The sequence below is a fragment of the Camelus bactrianus genome, chromosome 2 (genome assembly GCF_048773025.1).
Source record: "Camelus bactrianus isolate YW-2024 breed Bactrian camel chromosome 2, ASM4877302v1, whole genome shotgun sequence".
NCBI classification, from domain to species: Eukaryota; Metazoa; Chordata; class Mammalia; order Artiodactyla; family Camelidae; genus Camelus; species Camelus bactrianus.
The window spans coordinates 48663673-48684971 of NC_133540.1; the positions used below are offsets into that span (position 1 = coordinate 48663673).

Here is a 21299-nt window from a genome sequence, read left to right on the forward strand (position 1 = left end):
GGAAATGACTCTTTGTAAAACAGATCTCACGGTCTGGGGCTCTTGGGAGTGGCCCCGAACTCCTCCACACTCTGTGACTGAGACACTGAACTCAGAATCCTGAACACCCAAGTCCCTCCAAGCATGCTCTCTGGCTACCTTGGTTCTGCTGGAAGCAGGAAATAAAAGCCACGAGCTTAGCCTCGGATGCAGTGAGCCACCACCATCCAGTTCTAGGTGTGGACCAAGGACAATCGAGTCAGAGTGAAAGGGAGCAAGAAGTTTTAAGCCAAGTTCCTTTGTTTTTTTCTTTTCTTTGTGTCTGTGCGTTCACAAGGCTGTTGGTGCTTATTTGCTTACAAAAGTGCAGGCTGGACTTCACAAACGTGTCTAAACTTTTTAATTTGAGGGTTTTTTTCCATTTAAAATTGTAAATAGCAGGAAACATGCACATTTCCTCATCTTAAAGTGAACGTGCCAACAAATAATAAAGTGAAACTTCCCATGTAACATAGGACGTGTGGAAAAAAATCTGTTTACATGCTATGGACTTTGAACTAACATAAAATAAATGTTAAAGTAAGGAGGAAAAGGTATTAGTAATAATTGCAATAAGTGTTTCTATAGGTCTTTCTCAATAAACCAGAGCTGGAAATGAGTAAGTGTCACATCATGGTCTTTTCCTTTGGAAGGGCTGCTTCCCACGGCCAGCTGGAAAGACTAGTTAAAAAGCCTGGGAGGGGCGAGAAGGGCTTTGAGCTCTGACAGACGGCAGGCTTGTCCAGTGTTAACAACTGTGACCACTGTTTGCAATTCCTGTTGCCATCAGTAGCTCGGCCCTTCCTTCTTCCAGAGCTGACTCTGCTCGCTGTTTGCCAGCTCCCTTGGGACCCTGGCCCACAGATGAGATTATATGTGGCCGGTCTTCCCAGCAGTCAGGGATTAAAGGATACCATCTGAAGCTGTCCTTCTGCTTGTCTTTCCATTTCCTCTGGTCAACCCACTTCAGGTTAGCACACAGCAGCTGCAAGGCAGCTGATGTTACCATCTTCATCATCACACCAGTCTTCGTTATCAAGAGAAGAATTTATTTCAAACACAATTAATGGACCAGATATCTTTCCTAGGTTCTTTTTCAAGATAGTTACATCAGCATGAGTCTAACCATGAACTCTGCAAACGTATTATTCCTTCGTTTAACAAATATCTCTCAGCCCCTAACTCATGTACGGCTCCATACAATACCCTACGGATGCAGCGATGTGCTAGATAAACAAGGTCTTTGCCTTGATTGAGCTTAAATTCCATGGAGAGACAGTCAATAAACACAAATGAATCAACCAGCAATACAATAGCTAGGGTCAAATGTGGTAGAAAGGAAATTAAGAGGATATTACGATAAAGTCTATGGAATATCTTCAGATATTGGGTGCTTAAGAACTTCTTTCCTGAACAACATTTAAGAAGGGACTTGTTGGATAAGAAAACAATTCCAAAACTAAACAAGCTGGAAGCATTCGGTTGATGGTAAACCTAATGCTGTTTGGGGCTGTTGGTGACTACTTAAAAGTCAAATAAAACATTTCTGGCACATTTCAAATCTCTCTGTCTTCTGGAAGACCAAATAGAATGACTTGGGGGGAGACATGTTTTAGTCCAAAGCTAGATACTACATTGTTAACTAATTCCATCTGTCGACTTCTTGTGGCTATTTTGGCTTCCACAACAAAACCAGGATATTCCTTTACTGAAGAAAGATACAGAAAAGGTTTTGTTTTTTTTTTTTTTTAACATGGCAGCATAATGAGGGATTTCCCTTAGTAGCTATCCTGAATTTATATGCAAAACAAACTATGTATGTATGGTTCATATATACAGTTTACACTGGTAAACTGTGCAAACATCTAGCACTTTCCTCAGATTTTTAAAGGGCTCTGTGACCCAAAAAAAAAAGGATATGACCACTCAGACAGAATGGGTCTAAAGTAATCCATTGCTCTGGAATCTTTCAAAGAGTTGACTTGTTCTATTCAGACCTCCAACTGATTGGATGAGGCCCACCCATATTATGGAAAGCAAACTGCTTTACTCAAAATCCACTGATTCAAACTTTAATCTCATGCAAAACAAACCTCACAAAAACTTTTTGAATAATGTTTCACCAAATATCTAGAACTGACAAACTGGCAAATATAAGAAATAATCACAAAGTGTATACTGCATCCAGAAAGACAGAGGCCCAGACTCATGGGGTATTATTTCAAAGCTGATGCCTTCGCTATACCTGTAAGAGACCATTCCAAAGCTTGATGAGGCCACAGCTTCTGAGTAATGGATGAGATGGGCCCCATGGTCACTTATCCATTGCTACACCCCCTCGGCTATAAGGTGGGTCCCTTGCTTCAAAGAAATATCATGGCAGACCTCATGCTGATAAGCTAGATACTCTTGTGAGTCCCTGGACAGCAGGAAAGCTGAGGGTAAGAATACAGGAAAGACAGGGAAGAATATCCACACCTGGAAATACATGTAAATCCTAGTCATGACAAATCACTGCCCCTCCACGGCGCAGACTGTCCAATGCAAATAACTTGTCACTAAGTAGCTGGTCGGTCTCCTTGAGGGATAGTATTACATTAGGGGCTCAGCTTCGCATTACACTAGGAGTCTCTGCTCTGCCAAGGGGATGTCCAGCAGCAGCAGCTAGAACAACACGTGCTTTTTGTCTCCGCCACCATGTCTGCCTGGTTCATGGGCATATCTTGGTAGCCACCATGTCTGCCTGGCTCATGGGCATATTTTGGTAGCCGAAGACAAAGGACGGCTGGCTTCTACGCGATGAATCATCCTATCCGCCTGCTCTGCCACTGGACGGTCTCTGGCGGGCGCTGACGTGCAGCAGAAGATTGCCACACCTGTGACCACTCCCATAAGTCCATCCAGCTGTCTCTCACCTCACCTCCTTGTCCTCAGTCTTCCAATCTTGCTCTTTTCAGAACCCTGACTAAACAGGCAAACCCGTCTCCACCGCCTGGGAGTTTGTGTATATTCTTACATTGGGCTACTCTTCTCGCCATGCAAAACAGATAACCAGCTACACTAACTGAAGCCCCGCCCACTGGAAGAACATCCCACCACTGTCCTTCTGGGCCATCCATAAACAGGCTTTAGTGAACCAACATAGTGAGCTGACCCATCTGTAAACCAAGCTCAGGATTTTTTCCTCCTTTATGCAGCTAATCATGGAGCTGAAGTATAAACTGAAAAAGAAGCATCAGTGCTGTAGAGGCAGGTGACATGGGGATGTGAGCTACCTATTTGTCCAAATTACATGTGTGCTCAGGACCTGCTGCTGCCTAATTCTGGATATGTCACTTCCGTTCTATGATGGATTGTTGCAGGGCCCATCTAGTGAATCTGAAAATACCCAACTCAGGATGGGCAGCCCTGGTCATGTAGTCATTTGATATCCTGTGGCCAGTATCTATGATGACATACATGTCCTGATGGCCAGTATCTGCCAGGTCCAGTAGTGGATCAGAAGCTGCTTTGTGAATGGTGTACAGGACTCATTTGCAGATGCTGCTCCAGAAACCTGGGTCCTACACTATGATTCTCCCATTAGATCTTGCCAGTGACTCCACGTAGTGTCTTCATGACATACTCGCCTAAGACCATGCTATCTACTCTGTCAAAAGGTCCAGGAAGCAGGGCTGCTTGTCTAAAGCCTGGACTCACTCTACAGCCCTTATTTTGTCTGTGTCCCACTCAAAATTAGAATCCTTCCATATCATTCAATAAATGAATCAGAGCAGTATGTCCATGTGTGGTATATGTTGCTTACAAAACACAAAGAAACCTAACAAAATATTGTGCTTATTTTTTAAGTGGTAAGAACTTAAAGATGCCAAAACATGTTTGTTTTTTTCAAATTTAGAGAGTGTATTAGTCAGGGTTCTTTAGAGAAACAGAGTTAGTAGGATACATACATATATAAATATAAATATATATGAAGATATACTTATTAGGGAAAATGTTTATTAAAGAATTGGTTTACAAGATTATGGAGGCTTAGAAATCTCAGGATCTGCTGTCTGAAAACTGGAGATCCAGGAAAGCCAGTGATATAATTCGCTCCTTTTCTGAAGGTCCAAGAACCAGGGGAGCCAGTGGTGCAAATCCCAGTCCAAGGGCCAGAGAAGAGAGGTGAGATGTCTCAGCTCAAGAAGATGAGGCAGGAGAGAAAAAAGGGACAAATTTCTTCAAACTTTTATTCTGTCCAGAGCCTCAAAGGATTAGATGAAGCCCACCTACACTGGAGTGGGCAATCTACTGAGTCCACCAATTCAAAACCTAATCTCATCTGGAAACACTCTTACAAAGACACCCAGAAATAATGTTTAATCTGGGCACCCCATGGCCAGTCAAGTTGACATACAAAATTAACCATCACAAGTCCACCCCTTGTCAACTTGGCAATCATACACATCTTTTTAAACCAATCTTAATCTCTGAATAAAGACAATAATAAGACCACGATTCTGCTTAACATGATACAACTATCCTGAACACAACCAAAAACACACTAACCTCCTCCCTAGAAGAGGAGGTAAAGTCCTTGAGTGATGTTTACTCCTTCCTTGACAACCTATAACTTAAATGCTATGATGTAAAATCAACACTACTTAAAACACTGTGATATAAATTGAATCTGTTTTATATTACATAATAAGGGAATAAGAGAGGAAAGAAAACAAAGACTGTAGCTTCTTCCACTATCCATCCTGTATTCCCTTTGCCTTCAGCAAGCACCTCAGCTAGGCATGGTTCTTCACCTGGTGGGATGACCCAAACCTCCATTCCTAAAGGATCTGGGCTATTAGCAGTCCTGCCTGGATTGTGCTGTTGTAGTTTTCCATTGACCTCAGTCACAAGGCTTGGGAATACTAAGAGATGTCCTCAGGGATCTCCTGTAACCCAGACACACTCTTCCTTTCCTCCACTGTGGAGTAGAAGTCCAACTTCCCCTTGGTAATTAGGATCAATCACCCCAGTCAGCGCAGTAACTCCCTTCTTTGCCTGTTGATTCAGAGGCATCAGGAGTCCAAAGTGGCCCGGCAGCAGTCTTAACTTACAGTTCAGTGAAATCATTGTGTCTCGTGGTGGAAACATTCCTCTCTCTGGAACTGAGAACTCTAGGCCAGCAGAGCATCAAGTTGCAGAAACAGGAAGCACAGATTTTGGTAGTGGGTCACTCCCATGTCCATTCTTTGATTCCTGGACCCATGATTCCTGGCTATTGGAGAAACAGCAGCATATACTGGACACTGGTTCAGAGCTTACACAGCCTTCTGGAGATCTTTGCCCCAGCCCTGAAAGGCATTGCCATCTAGGTGGTGCTGTAACAGAGTCTGCAAAGGCCGTTTCATCATTCTCTCAAACCAGCTGCTACAGGGTGGTAGAGAACATGGCAAGACCAGTGAATTCTATGAACATGGGCCCACTGCTGCTCTTCTTTCACTATGAAGTAAAGCCCTCACATGCCCCAAACCAGTGGAGTCTTAAGACCTTTACTGGCATGACAGGCTCCTGAATGTTTGTAGAGTTTCTCTCAATCTCTGAAGTACGCATGTCTTACCAGGGCATCCAAAGTACTGTCATTTCCTGGTTAGGTGTGATTCACATGCTGTCACCAATATAGTAGACCAAAGCGATATTTTGTGGGATGTTCAGAGGACCAAGGTCCCATCAAACTACACTGTGACAGAGCAGGAGAATTAACCTGGATCTAGTGAAAGTCTATGAATACATCCTATTGTCCACCCTGGTGAACTGCTTCTGATCCTCATTCTTAACGGGTATTGAAAAGAATGCATCTGCCTGCTCAATAGTGACCTACCACAAATGAGAAGCAGTGGTAATCTGTTCCAGGAAAAATTCCACATGCAGCATGGCAGCCGTATTGGGGATACCACTAGGTTACACTTCTCACAGTCCTCTGTCACCTGCCATGATTCACCTGATTTATGCAGGAAGTAAAATGATGGATTAAATGGGGATATAATGGGGTTGAGCATCTATGTTGGTTTTAAGTCTTTAAGGATGATGCTAATCACTACCATTCACACAAGCGTTGGGGGACAGAATTATTTATGATTTACCATCTTGACCTGGGTGACCTCCACTTGTTCTTTCTTACTACAATAGCTCTTACTCCACAGCTTAGGGGACCAATGTGAGTATCCTGCCAGACGCTAAATCTGTCCACCCTGATTATGCAGTCAAGAAATTGGCAAATGACTACCAGATGACTCCAGAGGCTCACTAGACCCAATGGGAGATGGTCCCAGGCCAGAACTTCATTGATCACCTAACCTCCATTCTCCTTCACTCAAACATAGAAGCCATGAGATTGTTTGGGTTTCCCAAGAACAGTGTCATATCAGATCCTCAATCCATCAGTCCTTTAAAACATGAGTATTCCCCAGAATCTGAGGCAAAAACTCATAAGCAAATGACCTATCAAGAAAGTGCCCTCAGATTCCACTCCTGGGTATATATTGAAAAAAAACACAAAAACACTAATTTGAAAAGTTGCATGCATCCCAATGTTCATGGCAGCACTATTTACAATAGCCAAGACATGGAAATAACTGAAGTGTCCATCAACAAATGACTGGATAGAGAAGATGTGGTGTATATATACATATATACAACAGAATACAACTCAGCCATAAAAAAGAATGAAAATTTGCCATTTTCAGCAATGTCAATGGACATAGAAGGTAATTATGCTAAGTGAAATAAGTCAGACAGAGAAATACAAACATTGTATGATATTACTTATATGTGGAATCTAAAAAAATACAACAAAGTAGTGAATATAAGATAAAAGAAGCAGACTCACAGATGTAGAGAACAAACTAGTGGTTGCCAGTGGGGAGGAGGAGGGGCAATATAGGGGTCGGGAGTGGGAGGTACAAACTACTAGATGTAAGACAGGCTCAAAGATGTATTGTACAACTCGGGGAACATAGCCAATATTTTGTAATAATTGTAAATGGAAAGTAACCTTTAAAAATTGTATATTTTTTTCAATTGGAAGAAAAAGAAAGTGCCCTCAGGAAGAACTGCAAAGGAAGAAGCAGAATTTAGAAAGGGAAGAAGTGGAGGAAATATGTAATTGCCAGCAAAATCCCAGCCTTGGACTAATCTAACAGGGAGCTTCCAACTGGAAAATTATAACTAAGAGTGAGTTGCTCAGATGAGAGGCAAGGGAACTGGCCTCTCACGTCCCTACATCAGTCAGTCATTGGTTAAATGCCACTGGGGACAGGAGTAAGAGGCTCAGTGTAAACTTCTCGGCACTTCTGAGTCTCTTTAAGTGGGGGCTTCCGGGGCAGTCTTCTGAAAAGAGCTGCAGGTAAGGCGTGCTAGCAGCCACTGCACACGCAGGTCAGGGGGACTGGTACACAAGTAAAGATACAGGAGACCCAGTGGGTTCTGGTGGAGCATGAACTCTATCCACTATAGTCCTTAAATGGGCAGACAATGACCAAAGGGCAAAAGTGGAAAAAAATTAAAAAGACAAAAATCTGGCAAAGAGGAAAAGTTCAATAGCGAGAACTAAGGTCAGTGTCAATGGATGACCTAAGACCAGAGGAGAAGTGAGACAGAATCCCAACAGTCCAGACCCTCACCTGGCCCCCCACCCCCACCATCGCTCCATCAGCTACGGACACGGCCCTCCCATCTCTCTCCGTCCCCCGCAAACCCCCACTGGCAACTTTTCAAAAGTTGCCATCAAATAAGCACCCACACTGTATCAGCCCACTCAACTTGTTTTATTGGTTTACTTGCATCTCAGGAGGAAGTATTTCCCCAGCAACACAGCTTAGTAGAATGAGATATACCAGGGGCAGAAACCCTAGTTTTCCGGAGCCCAGTGATCTTTTACAGTTACTTAACCTCTTCAAGCCTTAGTTACAGATTTTTAAATGGGATAACAATACCCACAATACAAAGATTTTTGTGGATAACATTTTAAAACCTATCAAGAAATGACTAAGACAATGCCAAGCATATAGTAAGCACTAAATAAATCATAGTTTTCTTCTTCCTTCAGATATGACCCCAAACTACACTGCATTTTTTTTCTGAAATTCTTGAGGACAACTGGATTTCTATTGTTACTATCCTAGGGGCAACCTATTAAAACTCCCAAAGCTGGAGGAGCGCAATCTGATATAGTGCTGGCAGACCTTGCAGAAAGAAGGAATTCGTCGTTTCTTGGTTTCAGTTTCTATAATGAGAAAAGGTTAACTTTTATAGTGTATTCGAAAAAAACAGAAGTGACATATGTTTTCAAATATGTAAAGCTGGTGGGCAGGGTATAGCTCAGTGGAGGGGTGTATGCTTAGCATGCATGAGGTCCTGGGCTCAATCCCTTGTACCTCCATTAATAAATAAACAAACAAACAGACATTTTGGAGTGTTACCACTGTTTTCCACATGGACACCAGGATGCTAACTTTCAGCACATAGGTAGGTTGAGGAGAGAGATTTCATCTAGTGCGGAGCCATGAGGCCAGCGCTGACAATCTTCTACAGGAATCCGAATTTCCACCTTAGTTGAGTATCTAAGCACCCATTAGCAGTGAAGCAATGGTCCTATCTATACAATCAGTCCTGAGAGAAAAAGAAAGTGAAAGCAGGTGACAAGGAGATGAAAAGTACAGATGTGTAAGACCTAGAGGGGGGAAAGGAACAGAGGGAATTATGTGAATGAGTAAGAAATAATTATGAAGAATAATTATTGGCAAAATAGTTAATATAAGATATACAATTCAACTTACTACTTATAATTTCTAATCTGAACATCTCTCTGCCAGGGTGGATGAATGGATGGGTGGTGGACAGACAGATGGAGAGATAGGCATAGATATTAAAGATGTAGCCATTGATTAATAGCTGTTGAAATGAATTATTAAGAGGGAACATATTCCAAGTTTCTAAACGGTTATGCACTACAGATCCCAGATGGAGGCTTTATTTTTCCATGCATCTTTGTCATTTTCCTTCTCTGTATTACCACCTGGCACCCTTTTGTTCCCCAGCTTGGCCCCATAAGAATGCAAGTTGCTTGGCAACTGATCCTTCCACTCAAGTGTCTCAAGGAAATAACCCTGGCTCCTAGGATGGTGCATGATCCAAGTTATTATAGTAAGCTCTAGTGTTTACACCTAAGCCTGAAGAGATAATCCTTGTTCACAATATTTCCATTGCAGCCTGTGAAAATCCACACATCAGCCAAAAAAGGTAAATGAGAGCTACATGACCTGTTCTTTCTTTCGAGAATTATTTGACAATATATGAACAGGTGCTGGTGCACGTGGACTGAATGCTGCAATATTCCTTGGTCAAATATAACCAGGAAAATGTGTGAACGTTTGTAGGCAACCAACATGACAATGATTAGGTACCTCCAATATATGAAATAACAGAAGCCATTTAATCCATAAAATGTGACTAAAATGATGTATTTTCTGCCTGAAATCTTCAGCCTTTCCAACCTAAATCTTACAAACACAAACATAAATACATGCATACCCTTCTTGCTGAAGGAGCTACTTTTCAGACGTTCAGAGAGAGCAGTAAAGCACACAGAGGAAAGTGGTATATGAGCATTTTTTTCAAAGGTTTGAGGACTCACAGAACTAGAGACAGAGGTGTCCTCTTCAGGCATGGAGAATGGAAAGAGTCCCTTGGTTTACATGGACGTATTTATTACCAAAAGTACATAACCCTGCAGAGCAAGACACAAGAGGATGGCTTAGAATGCTCTGTCCCACTACAAAACCAATTATGCTTTTAATATCCTGGGAGGAAAGCTCCCACACATGGTACAAAAGCCAGACTCACCTCATTCTACCCATGACAATCGAAACATTGTCTGTAATGTGTTCTTTCCCTTAAGATACATGTTACTATGTGCAGGAACTCTATAAGATAATTATCCTCTTTCCTCAAAATTTAAGTATTAAGACTCTCAAATGTGGAGCTTTCTTTCCACAAAACACATATATCTTTATTATTTATTGGTTTTTTTTTTTTAAAAGTGCAATGGATTGAGTGAAAAAAGCTCTACAAAAGCTTTTCCAAAATTAATAGATGCCCAGAAGTATGGGGCCACTTGGAGACATTCTCCAGAACTGACGTGATGAAGCTTTCTTTGGGGAGGAGTAATTGACTTATTTTTTATTTTATTTGTAACTATTATGCAATAATGAAGTCTCCCTTATATTCTGTAGTGAGTGATATGATCCCAGTTCACGAAGAATAAAACAACAGAAACAGGACATTTTACTCTGACTTAAGAATACCAAAAATATGTAAACTTAAATTAAATAATCAGATTCTTTTCTTGCAACTAACAAACTGGTAAAGATTTTGAAGGATCATGCCCACTATTGCTGAAAAACCAGGGAGATTAGCATTTCCATGTACTATTAATAGATGTGTAATTTGATGTAAACCTTTTGAAGGAAATTTGTCAATACATAATCAGTTTTTTTTTCAATATGCACATAGCTCAATCTCAAAACTCTGCTTCTAGGAGTTTATACCTATCAAAATTGGGCACTAAGAAAAAGCTGCAGAGATGTCCATACAAAGGAGTTTACAATAACAAAAGGAAACAGCTTGTAAGTTCAACAAGGAGATTTGTTCAGGCATTCATTCAACAATTTTTTGAGACACTCCAGTGTTTTGCTAGTTCAATTCTCACCTAGTTTAAAGTAAGACCTTGTCCCAACATCAGATGTGTCTCCATTTCTACAGTAGAAAACTTGGATTTTGATTTTTCTCTAAGTCGCTAGTAGAGTTAGTGACTAGGAACAAATCCCTCAGAGCCAGGAATATCTGCAAAGATGAATACCAGAATGACCCACATCTGTCTTAACAGTCAGGCTCACTAGTGCTTCACAACAGATCCTTTTTCCTTAGAAGTTTCTGGAAAGGAAAGGTAAATGGAGCCTGCTGGAACACCATCTTGAAAATGGCCTTATAGCAATAAAAGCCCTGGCAGTTATGCCAGTAACAGGCCTAAAGACTAAACATGATTAATTACAGTTTTGAAAGCCACAGACCCCAACTCCCTCACACAACAAAGACTTGGCTTTCATAACCTTCTAAAGGAAAGCGTGAAAAGTTCTCAAAATCTTAGTTTCATTTCTGAGTTGATTACGCTGAAGTCTCACCATCAGAAACAGAAAAGGATGAATGCTAGAATAGCACAGAAGAGCTGTGCACCTTCCGATGGCTGCGACCGCAATTTCACCCGTCACATACTAACAATTAATAATTTTGTGCCAGCTGGTGCCCTTGGAAGGAAGCAGTTGATGATATCAACACTAAACCCTTTTCCCAACCTAGTATGAGATGTTCAACCACTTTAGGTTTATTTGAGGTGGGGTGGGGATACTTTTTTGGACTGACATTCGCTTCTTTGTATACAGTAACAATCCAGCTGTTTTAACAGAACTTTCCACATGCTTATTTCTGAGCTCCTGAAAAAACAGAAAATAGATTTGGAAAAGGCATTATTAGGACACAGCTATTGGGAATCCAAAAATCAGTCTGTACATGTGTAGCATGATTTTAGCACGGTTTTTTTAAGTATTCAGTCACATAGTCTGGCCGATGCTACACGATTTTGTAAACATTCAGCACAGCCATCTGAGAGTTCTGTGCTGTTGTGTGGTCTTCATCACAGCTTAGTAGGTTGCTTGTAAGTATTTTGTTTGTTTGTTGATTTGTTCTCTTCTACCTCAGCTCTGACTTTTCATTTAAGCCAAATAAGGACATCAGATCAAAACATTAACTTAAGAGAAGGCTCAGGCAGGAAATTCCAAAGTTAAGTTTCTCATTGTAATTTTAACTTTCCCATGATACACATTTTCTGTACTGGTTCGCATCTTGCCTGTGTAGCTTTGTATAAAGAGCCAGATTCTGACCTCAGTCACACTTGTTTTATTTTTACTGAAAATGTACGAGGGAGCAATGAAGAAGCAGAGGAGGGCCAGAGGTCAGCAGACTGGAAAGCAAATGCTGAAGAAGGTTATGGGAGGCCGGCAAATATGCGAGGCTGGAAAAGGAGCTAGAAGGTGCAGATGGGAGTTATGTTAGTGGATGCAAAACTGCATTTCATGATTTCTTAATATGCACGTCTTCACATCTTTCTTTTCAAATACTTGTTAAACAACAATTTAAACCACATTAATTTTTTTATTTATTTATATAGAACTTGAGTGTTCGGTTCTCTTTGATTTCACCTCTTGCTTATAAATCTTCCAACCAGTCATTAACTGCTTGTAAAGTCCAGCCACCTCATATATTGTCACTTAATTATGTTATGCTACAGTGGGCTTCCTAGGAGGCAAAAATTCTACACAAAAACACTTATAAAGAAAGCCAGGGCAGACAGCCTGACTAAGCCAGTAAGAATAAAAATTGTTGCTGACAAGGGAATGGAATCGACAACTAAAGCTTTCTGAACCAAAGGGGAAAATGAATAGCCAAGACATCTGAATTGTTGAAGGAAAGGATGTTTCAGATCTAGGCGAGGGGGAGGAACAGAGCATAAAACTGGAAATAGAAGCTTAACTGCTAAGCCTGCTCAGAATGAATCATAAAGAGAGAAAAGGGATTATCAGCCCAAAGGATCTGGGCAGGAAAGGCCCAGGGCAAAGTCTCCTGGTGCATCCTGCCTTCAAATGTAGGATGTTGAAAACTGTACCCTGCTGGAAGAAAGGCTTCACTGCTGCGAGCCTGCCCAAGATGTCAGGGACTAAGAAGGACTAGAGAGAAACCGATTCAAATTGCAGGGTGCTGTTATATTGAAAAAAAAAACTGTGATCATTTCCATGATAATACTCAATGCTGGTGAAGATATGGTAAAAATAGCACCCACATACTACTGGGGGCAGCAGCAGTTAGTACAGACCTTTTGAAAAGATGATTAAATAACATCTATCAAGAGCCATCAAATTGCTATTAGTTTTAATGCATAGTTTTATTTTTCGGTCATTTATCTTAAAAGAAGTACCTTAGGATACAGAAACAGCAAAATCTCTACTCACAGAAATAGCTAAAACAATATTATACATAAAGTTAAAATGGAAACAAACTAAGTACACAATAATAAAAGACAACAAGTATAATATTGTTGTATATACACTCAATGAAGTAAAAAGTGATCATAAAAATCATGATTATTGAAGTACACAGAACCACCTATGAAGTACTTCTGCCCCTCGCCCCACCCTAAAGTGGTTGAACTTAAATCTAATCAAGATTTTTAGATAAAGTTTCCAACGTACAAGAAATACCAGGTTGAGAAGAACAAGTGAAACTGTCCTTAAGTAAGCAATCCAGAATTGCTGACAATTGACCCTGTTTCTTCAGTAATTCAATGATCTCGGGATAAGCAAGGGAGAGGTTAATCTTCTAGAGCCTGTATACAATAGCACTTTGCAATAATGATAGAAATGTTCTGCATCTGTGATCAATATGATAATCACTAGACATGTGTGTCTACTGAGCACCTGAAATGTGGCCAGCATGATTTATAATCTGAATTTCTTACTGTCGTTTAATTTTAATTAATTTAAATTTAAAAAGCCACTTGTGGCCAGTAGCCACCATGTTGGATGGCACAGTTTTAGATTATAAAGATTTAAGAGACCCGATACCAAATGTAATGTGTGGATTTTGCTGGATCCTGAAGCCAGCAAACCAATCCAAGAATGACCTGTCTGAGTCTTTAGAAGAAATGTGAATATAACCTGAATTAGATGTTAGTTTTGTTCATTGTGATAAAGATGTTGTGGTTCTATGAAAAATTACTGATTTTAGAGACCCATGTTGAAATGTTTATGGATGAAATGGCAAAATATCACAATGTCTGGGATTTGCTTTAAAATGTTTCCACCAGAGAGAGAGAAAAGAAGGAGATGAAGCAAGTGTGAGAAAATGAGGAGAATTGTTTAATCTGGTGAGACGGACGCAAGGTGCATTGTATTTTCCTCGTGTGTGTGTGTGTGTGTGTGCGCTTGAAAAATTTTCATAATAACAATTCTAAAATTCATAATTACCTGGAAAATCCTTACATATGCTATTAAGTGAAAAGACGAAATACAAGCTTGTCCGTTAAGCTGATACTGAGTTGCAAGTAATCCATTAAGATGTTCAGATTTACAAATCATTTTCCTTATTTTTCAGTGAAGAAATAGAATACAGTCAACATGTTAGGAAATGCTTAAGGAATATTTTGAGCATGTTTAAGTTAAGATCCATTAAGTATGGTAGGAAAAAAATAGTTCAAGAATCACTGTCACTAACACATACACACATCCATTAATGCCCATAGACAAAAGAGAGACTGAATGGAACACACCATATAGTTTATTCCATAACGGTGGTTCTGTTCACATGATTGGACTAAATGGAGACAAATTTTGGTAACGTGATTCTGTTACTTTTAAAATGAGATTAAAGCCATATTTAAAATAAGCTTTTTAAAAAATTCTTTATTGAAGTGTAGTTGATTAACAATGTTAGTTTCAGGGTACAGCAAAGTGATTCAGTTACACACATACATATTTTTTATTTTCAAATATTTTCCATTATGTGTTATTATAAGAAATTGAATATAGTTCCCTGTGCTCTACTGTAGGTCCTTGTTGTTCATCTATTTTTTTGTAGTAATATGTGTCTGTTAATTAGATCAGAAAAACTTTTTATGCCAAGATTCAAATCAGTGTCTCCACAGCCAACTGCCTTTTAAGCGCTTCAATGGCATGTAAATAGAACAGAGTAAGAAATTCACAAACACTGCAGATGTAACGTGAAGAGCAACTTTAATGTCATGTAAGGAGAAAGGGGTAATTTATACTACTTTAGAAGTGGAATAAACTTCTCCCTTCTTCTGACTTCCATGGTAAGATTTAGTATGATTTAATAATTAACTGAGTTATATTTAATATGCCCTTTATATAACATCTAATATATTGAATAAAATCAGGTACTGTCTTAAGCACTTTACTTATAGCAACTCTCACAACAACCCTTTGCAGTATGGGATACTACTAGCCCCATTTTGAAGCTGATAACACAGAGAAGTTAAGGAACTTATCCACGATCACCCAGCAAGTAAGGAGCAGAGCCAAGATTCAAACCCAGGAATTCTGCTCCAGCATCCATCCTTTTGAACAGTGTACCACACTAGCTCAGGTAATGTCTCTATTGCCTTTGTTCACGTACAAGTGAGAAGAAAACATCTTTGTCTCTCATGGCAATAACCACCCTACTCCTGCAGACCAGGGAGCTTCTGGCATCTCATAAAAAGAAAAGGTAGTTGAGTCAAAGAGACATTAGCTTTTGCTATTAACCAACTTACATCTGAATCAAATTCCCACGCAGCCCTTGTTACTAGACGTGCCCTTCGTGGGTGGTGACTCATCCGCACACGCTCAAGCTCAGTGAGCCCAGGCTGTCCTTGACGGCAGGTCGGATCAGGTGACGCAACCGAGCCCAACAGCCTCTTGAATATGCTTATTGCAACGGTGTATTCAGAAATAAAGTAATAATTTTATAGCTGGTCATGTGGTAGATGTTTTGCATGTGGTGATTTTAGAACACTCTGATTCAACCTCACTGAGAAGACAAGGGTTTTGGCTGAGTTAATGAGTTAATTTTCTCAATAACTGAAGTTCAGTCCTTGAAAGAGACACACTTTTTTTAAGATACATCTTTCAAAAGGGTAGTAAGCAGAACACTGCCTTGTTAGACAAAGTATGTGGAATATAATATAATCTTATCTTATGATTGAGGTCATTTTATAACAATGGGTGCAGAACCGCAGCAAACCACCAACCCTCGGATTCGAGAGACAGGAGCAGCACTTCAGCCCTGCCTTGCCTGGTCTTGGGCAGCTGTGCTTTTCTGAATTCCCACCCCTGTCTCTTGTGACAGTTTGCTGGTGTCCTCAGTGGAGTTTATCAGCTGTCATGTCGGTTGACATTTTTCTGTCCTTCTTTCCCTAGCAATCATCCCTCACCTTCTAACTTCCAGCTCCTAATTTGCTGTGGTTTTGGAAGCCATATACCATTGATGCCACAAGCACGAACCTGTGAATGTATGAATGTGTGTATACAGATCCCTTTCTACAAAGGATTGGTGGCAGCTTTTTAAAATTATGCAATAAAAAAGATAGTGATTTTTTAGGGAATTTGAACAAAGGGAAAATAAGAATAGGCAAATAATAAAGCCACGCGTCAGTAACACGCACAGACTGCATCTCCTGTAGCCCTCTATAATGGCTGGCGCTAGGTAGCAATTACAGCTCTAAGCTTCCTGGAAGCCAAAGCAAAGATGAAAAGGTAATCAACTAGTTACAGATTTACAATGATCAGAAAATAAAAACAAGCCAGCTATTTTAAAAAAAAAATTACTACCACTCTTGACATGAAGACCTAAGAGAATTTTTTTCACAGTGTTCATGATAAAGATGATATAAGACAGAACAGGTAACGTCGTCAACGATATTCTGACAACAGCTAGTGTGATACACTGCAAATGGTGTTTCTTTAAAAAAATCCGTTGATATAAGCCAAAATCAAATACCCAAGCAAAAGAAAACAAAGTCAAGAGTGAAAGCAACTGGTCTAAGCAACTGAGATTCTCAGTAACGTGCACCAACTTTAATAATGAACTTTATGATAATTCTTTTCCTTGATCAAAGGTTCCTAGCACATACTTCCTAATTTATAGCTTTGTTTCAGGTATGTAGGTTTATAAACATTTATACATATTTATGGGGAAATTTTTTTTCTTTTAGGTTCTATCTATTTAGAAACCATTAAATGCCTCTAGCCATTAGATTGAGTTAATTCTCCATTCCAGCCTTGCTACTATTTTCATTCTGTGAGAAGGCACAAACAACTCTTATTTTTTGAGCTCTCTTTACAATTGTCAGCTTCCCAACCTTCAATAAAAAGAAATGATTGCTAGATTTTTAAAGAAAATCTCCAAATTTGTCAATTAGCAAAGGGAATTGAATAAAGACAGGCTCTCACACACTAGCTAAAAGATGTTCTTTCATTTTGAGTCCTTCTCTGAAGTGAATTTCATCAAAGTTTATTCAGTGAATTTCAAAGCAAATCCACCAGCCCACTTCACCTTCCATTTAGGTCCCTAACAACAGGATTTGAGGGCTGTTCCTTACTTTAATTCTTGACTGGTGCAGTGCCTACTGTATATAGAGAATGTTTGCAAGTTTGGATTCTCTGAACAACACAGTGAGTTCCCCACACCACATCACAACACAATTGCTGGGCTATCAAGTAAAGCTTTTTTATCCTGCTGAGTTCAAAGTTCAAAATTTATTTCTTAGCTTAATGCAATGCTAGTGCAAGTGTGTTTAATATATTCATTCTAAATGCCATCAGAGGACGGTGGTGTCAACATTTTGGCTTTGTTTGGACAGCTTTTGTGCAAGTGCAAACACTGAGTGTATGAAATCTAATGAGATTAGGCGCTTACTGCAAAATTAAAGGCAGGCGACCAGACTTCAAAGACGTTACCGCAGCACAAATCCCTCACTATATTTCTTGGGCCATTTCAGCAAACTGAAGTTTGAGAATCACCTTTACTGAAAGATTTTCTTCATAGCAACCCTTTAATAGAATACTTGATATTAAATGCCTCCTAAAGAGTACATGATTTTTTTAGCTTTTTTTTTTTGAACTGTTATTAAAGAGCACTATAATTAAGGAGGATGAAATTGAATCAAGACAAGTCAGAATTAACCAAAAGCTTTTTAACAGACCCCAAATTAAACATGACTCCTTAAAAAAGCTGCAGATTTTGAGTGTGGTTTTGTTTTGTTTTGTTTTGTTACAAAAATATAGAAAACAACAAAAGAAATTTGAACTCATCACACAATAATGAATCTTCTCAATTTTTTCCCAGCATAATTAACATTCAATAAGAGCTTACTACGTCCCAGGCACTTTCTAAGTGGTTTGTATGTATTAAGTTAATTTCAACCACAGCCTTATGAGACTGTTAATATTATTAGTCCTTACTTGCTGATGAGAAAATCAAAGCTTACTGAAATTAAGTGGTGGTTTATGAAGCTAAAAATAATAGACCCAGGGTAGAGTAGGAGATATGTGTTGAAAAACTGAGCAAGGAAGAACCTTGTATCTCATCACAAACGTTTTTAATTTCAAACAAGAGATACATAGGACCGCCCCCCCAAGAGAAGTGCCAATAAACAAACCTATATTACCCAAGAATCAGTGCTCCTGGGCACAAATCTGATTATAAAAAGCGGTATGCAAGCTTCCTTAGGGACTCCAGGGACAACGTGATTAGGAAGAAGGAAAAATCGGAGAACAGCGACAAGCCTCCTCCCTTGCAGGGGAAATGGAGACGAAATGGAGAGAGAGGCTGCCACAGATGTCCCGAGGGAACAAGCCTGGCACCCAAACATCCAGAACCGCAACAGTAGTGAGAGGTTGGCTGGAGGAAATGGAGGTTTGTAGAAAGCAACTAACTTCAGTTTGGAGACATAACTTACTAGGTTGAATCATATAAAATAGTTATTTGACTATTTTTTTTATCTACTAAATTGGTGATTTCATGTGGTGCAACCACAGGTTTCCAGATACCCAAGTGGAGAGGCTGCTGATAACAGTGTGTCACTTTGGGTATGTGTCTGTTACAGTAAGAGCTGCATATACGGATTTGTGAGTCATCCAGACGTGGCAGGTAACTTGAAGCCATGTCAGAGGATGCATTTCCTAGGGTAGGAAAAAACACGAGAATTGCCAGGGATACTCACAGTTAGCGTAAAGAAAGAAGTCAGTAGCATTTTAGGATAAGTAAGAAACTGCCATCACTAATGTTAGGCCAGAAGTGATTATTACTTTGGAAGGCAAAATCAGAAGCAAAACCTTTGGGGACAGACAAAAGATGACCATAACCGAAGTGATTTCTGTCAAATGCTGGATTACAGGGGCTGCGAGTGTGGAGGGTGGACAGCAAGGAAATATATGGCTGTAAAATGTATGTACACATTCCCTGAACTTACTCTTGAGAGGCAGATAAAGATGCTTCTTTCTTTCTTAGTGAGACGACATGATAAATAAAAAGAGTGGAGACTACTTGAGATCTGGGTTGTTTTGTTTTGTTTTGTTTTTTCTCTTCCAAACTTGTTTATGAACATAAGTGACAGACCTTTAATCAGGCTGTACAAAGAGTTTTGTTTTCTCCTTTTAAAAGATTCCATCGCTTTAATATGGGGTATTTCATACGTGGTTTAGTTCCTTCAAGTAACCCATGGGGCACTTTCACGCACTGACAGCACTCTCGTAGCAGGCATTCCTAATGTCTGTGTGCTTCACCAATTTCCGAATCATCAGAGACAGCACATCTGAGGACAGAGAAGATGAAGTGGTGAGATCTGGGTATTTTAGCAGCAAGAAAAAGAAAATATAGGTAACAGAGCAGCAGACAGTACCCAAGATAAAAGGGTGAGAACACAGTATCTATGTATACGCGACAGGAAACTCCCCCACCCCAATGCGAAAGCACAGCCCTAGAATGGGTGGAAATGCTGGTGGATGATAACTCAAGTTTCCACAGAAGGAGGGACATTTCTGCTCTTTGTAACTTCATGGTATATACAGACCGTTTAAGAAAAAATTTGATAACGTTTCCAGTAAGAAAAATCTGCCCTTCTCCCCAGTCACATTCTCAGAAATATTATAAATGTTAACGTCCACTAGGTAATCTTGCTCCCATGTGCACGTGAACCACTACAGTATGTTCAGGTCAGGGAGGGGCGGTTGATGGTCTTAACAGTTTTCCTGAACGTAGTGGGATTAGCCTCTGTCAGGGGGAGACCAAGAGTTTAAGAAATCACTGCAAGTTGTAAAAATACAGTGAAGTTGATGGGAGAGAAACTCATAAATGAGAAATAAATGATGTGCCAGTACCAGGAAGGACAGACACAGAGCAAGATAATATATCACATCACCAAGCTTTACTCCTACCATTTTTCATCCCCATTTCACATTACTTACATTCTGCCTTATGCATGCACACACATATACACACATACACACATGTGTACATGCATATACACGTACCCACAATACATATACATATAGATACACATGCACACGTGTACACATACATATACACACATGCACATGTATACACATGGACACATATACAAAATACATATACATATAGACACACATACACGTAGATCCTTAAAGGGCAGGGATTATTTCTTACTTACATTTCTATTTTACAAAAGACCCACACAGTGTCCTGCACACAGTAAACATTTAATAAGCACATTAGATGAATGGGATAATCTTATAATAGGTTACTAGATTTGATAGTTAGAATTTATAACATAATGGTTTAAAAATATTTTAAATGATTAATGACATTGAGCCTAATAATAATAACTAACATTTACAGGGTGCTTACTATGGGTCACATTTTTATGTAGATTATCTGACTTAATCTCCATCAGAGGTAGAGACTACTATTATCGTCGTTTTACAGATTTAAAAAAATTAGGCTTAAGGAGGTTAACATGAGTACAAGGAGTCAAGCTTGTCCTCTCTCAAAGCCATTATGCATATAACATACCTGGCCAAGTGCCACGCTTCTGTAAGGTTGCACATGGCAGCGGTCACTGTATTACAACGCGGGTTCTAAAACGACAGCTAGCCTACCATCAGGCATCCGTAAGGACCTTGTGGCTTTTTCTGAGGCACTTCACTTTCCCATGTCCTTAGCTGTATAGTAAGAAATAGAATGAGACTTTTAAAGTAATGTCCAGCCTGAACTTCTGGACTTTAGATCTATTCCCGATAATGAAATTAACGGTAGTTAAAATTCTTCCTCCTCTTCTCTAGCTACTGCCCCAAAGCACTGATAATCTTATTTGTAAACCTGAAAGGGGTTTGTAAAAGGCTGAGGCTTTGGAAAGCTGGTTGCTGGTCTTAGACTTTGTTGTCAATCTCAGACAACTCTTAATGCTACCAACAGACAAGAAAGCAAAAACTCTATAAAATTGTCTTTCACTTGTTTGTCTCAACAAGCAGCCTACAAAGAAGTAGCCAAGGAGAAGGTACGTAGAGTCATCTTACATACTCTCAAGAGTGAGGCAATCACAGAAGAAATACAACTGCGACTCACAGGAAGTTCGAGAGCCTTGTCCCCAAACTATCATA

General features: G+C 39.7%; 1 long non-coding RNA gene across 1 annotated transcript in view; it reads right to left on the reverse strand.

Moving 5' to 3' along the window:
• Positions 1-16478: 16478 nt before the first annotated feature.
• The window catches only part of LOC141573334 (uncharacterized), a 64508-nt gene continuing 59687 nt past the window's right edge, over positions 16479-21299 (reverse strand). Inside the window, exon 3 of the long non-coding RNA XR_012498982.1 lies at positions 16479-19477. This is a non-coding gene — a long non-coding RNA (uncharacterized LOC141573334). The remainder of the gene's footprint in view (positions 19478-21299) is intronic.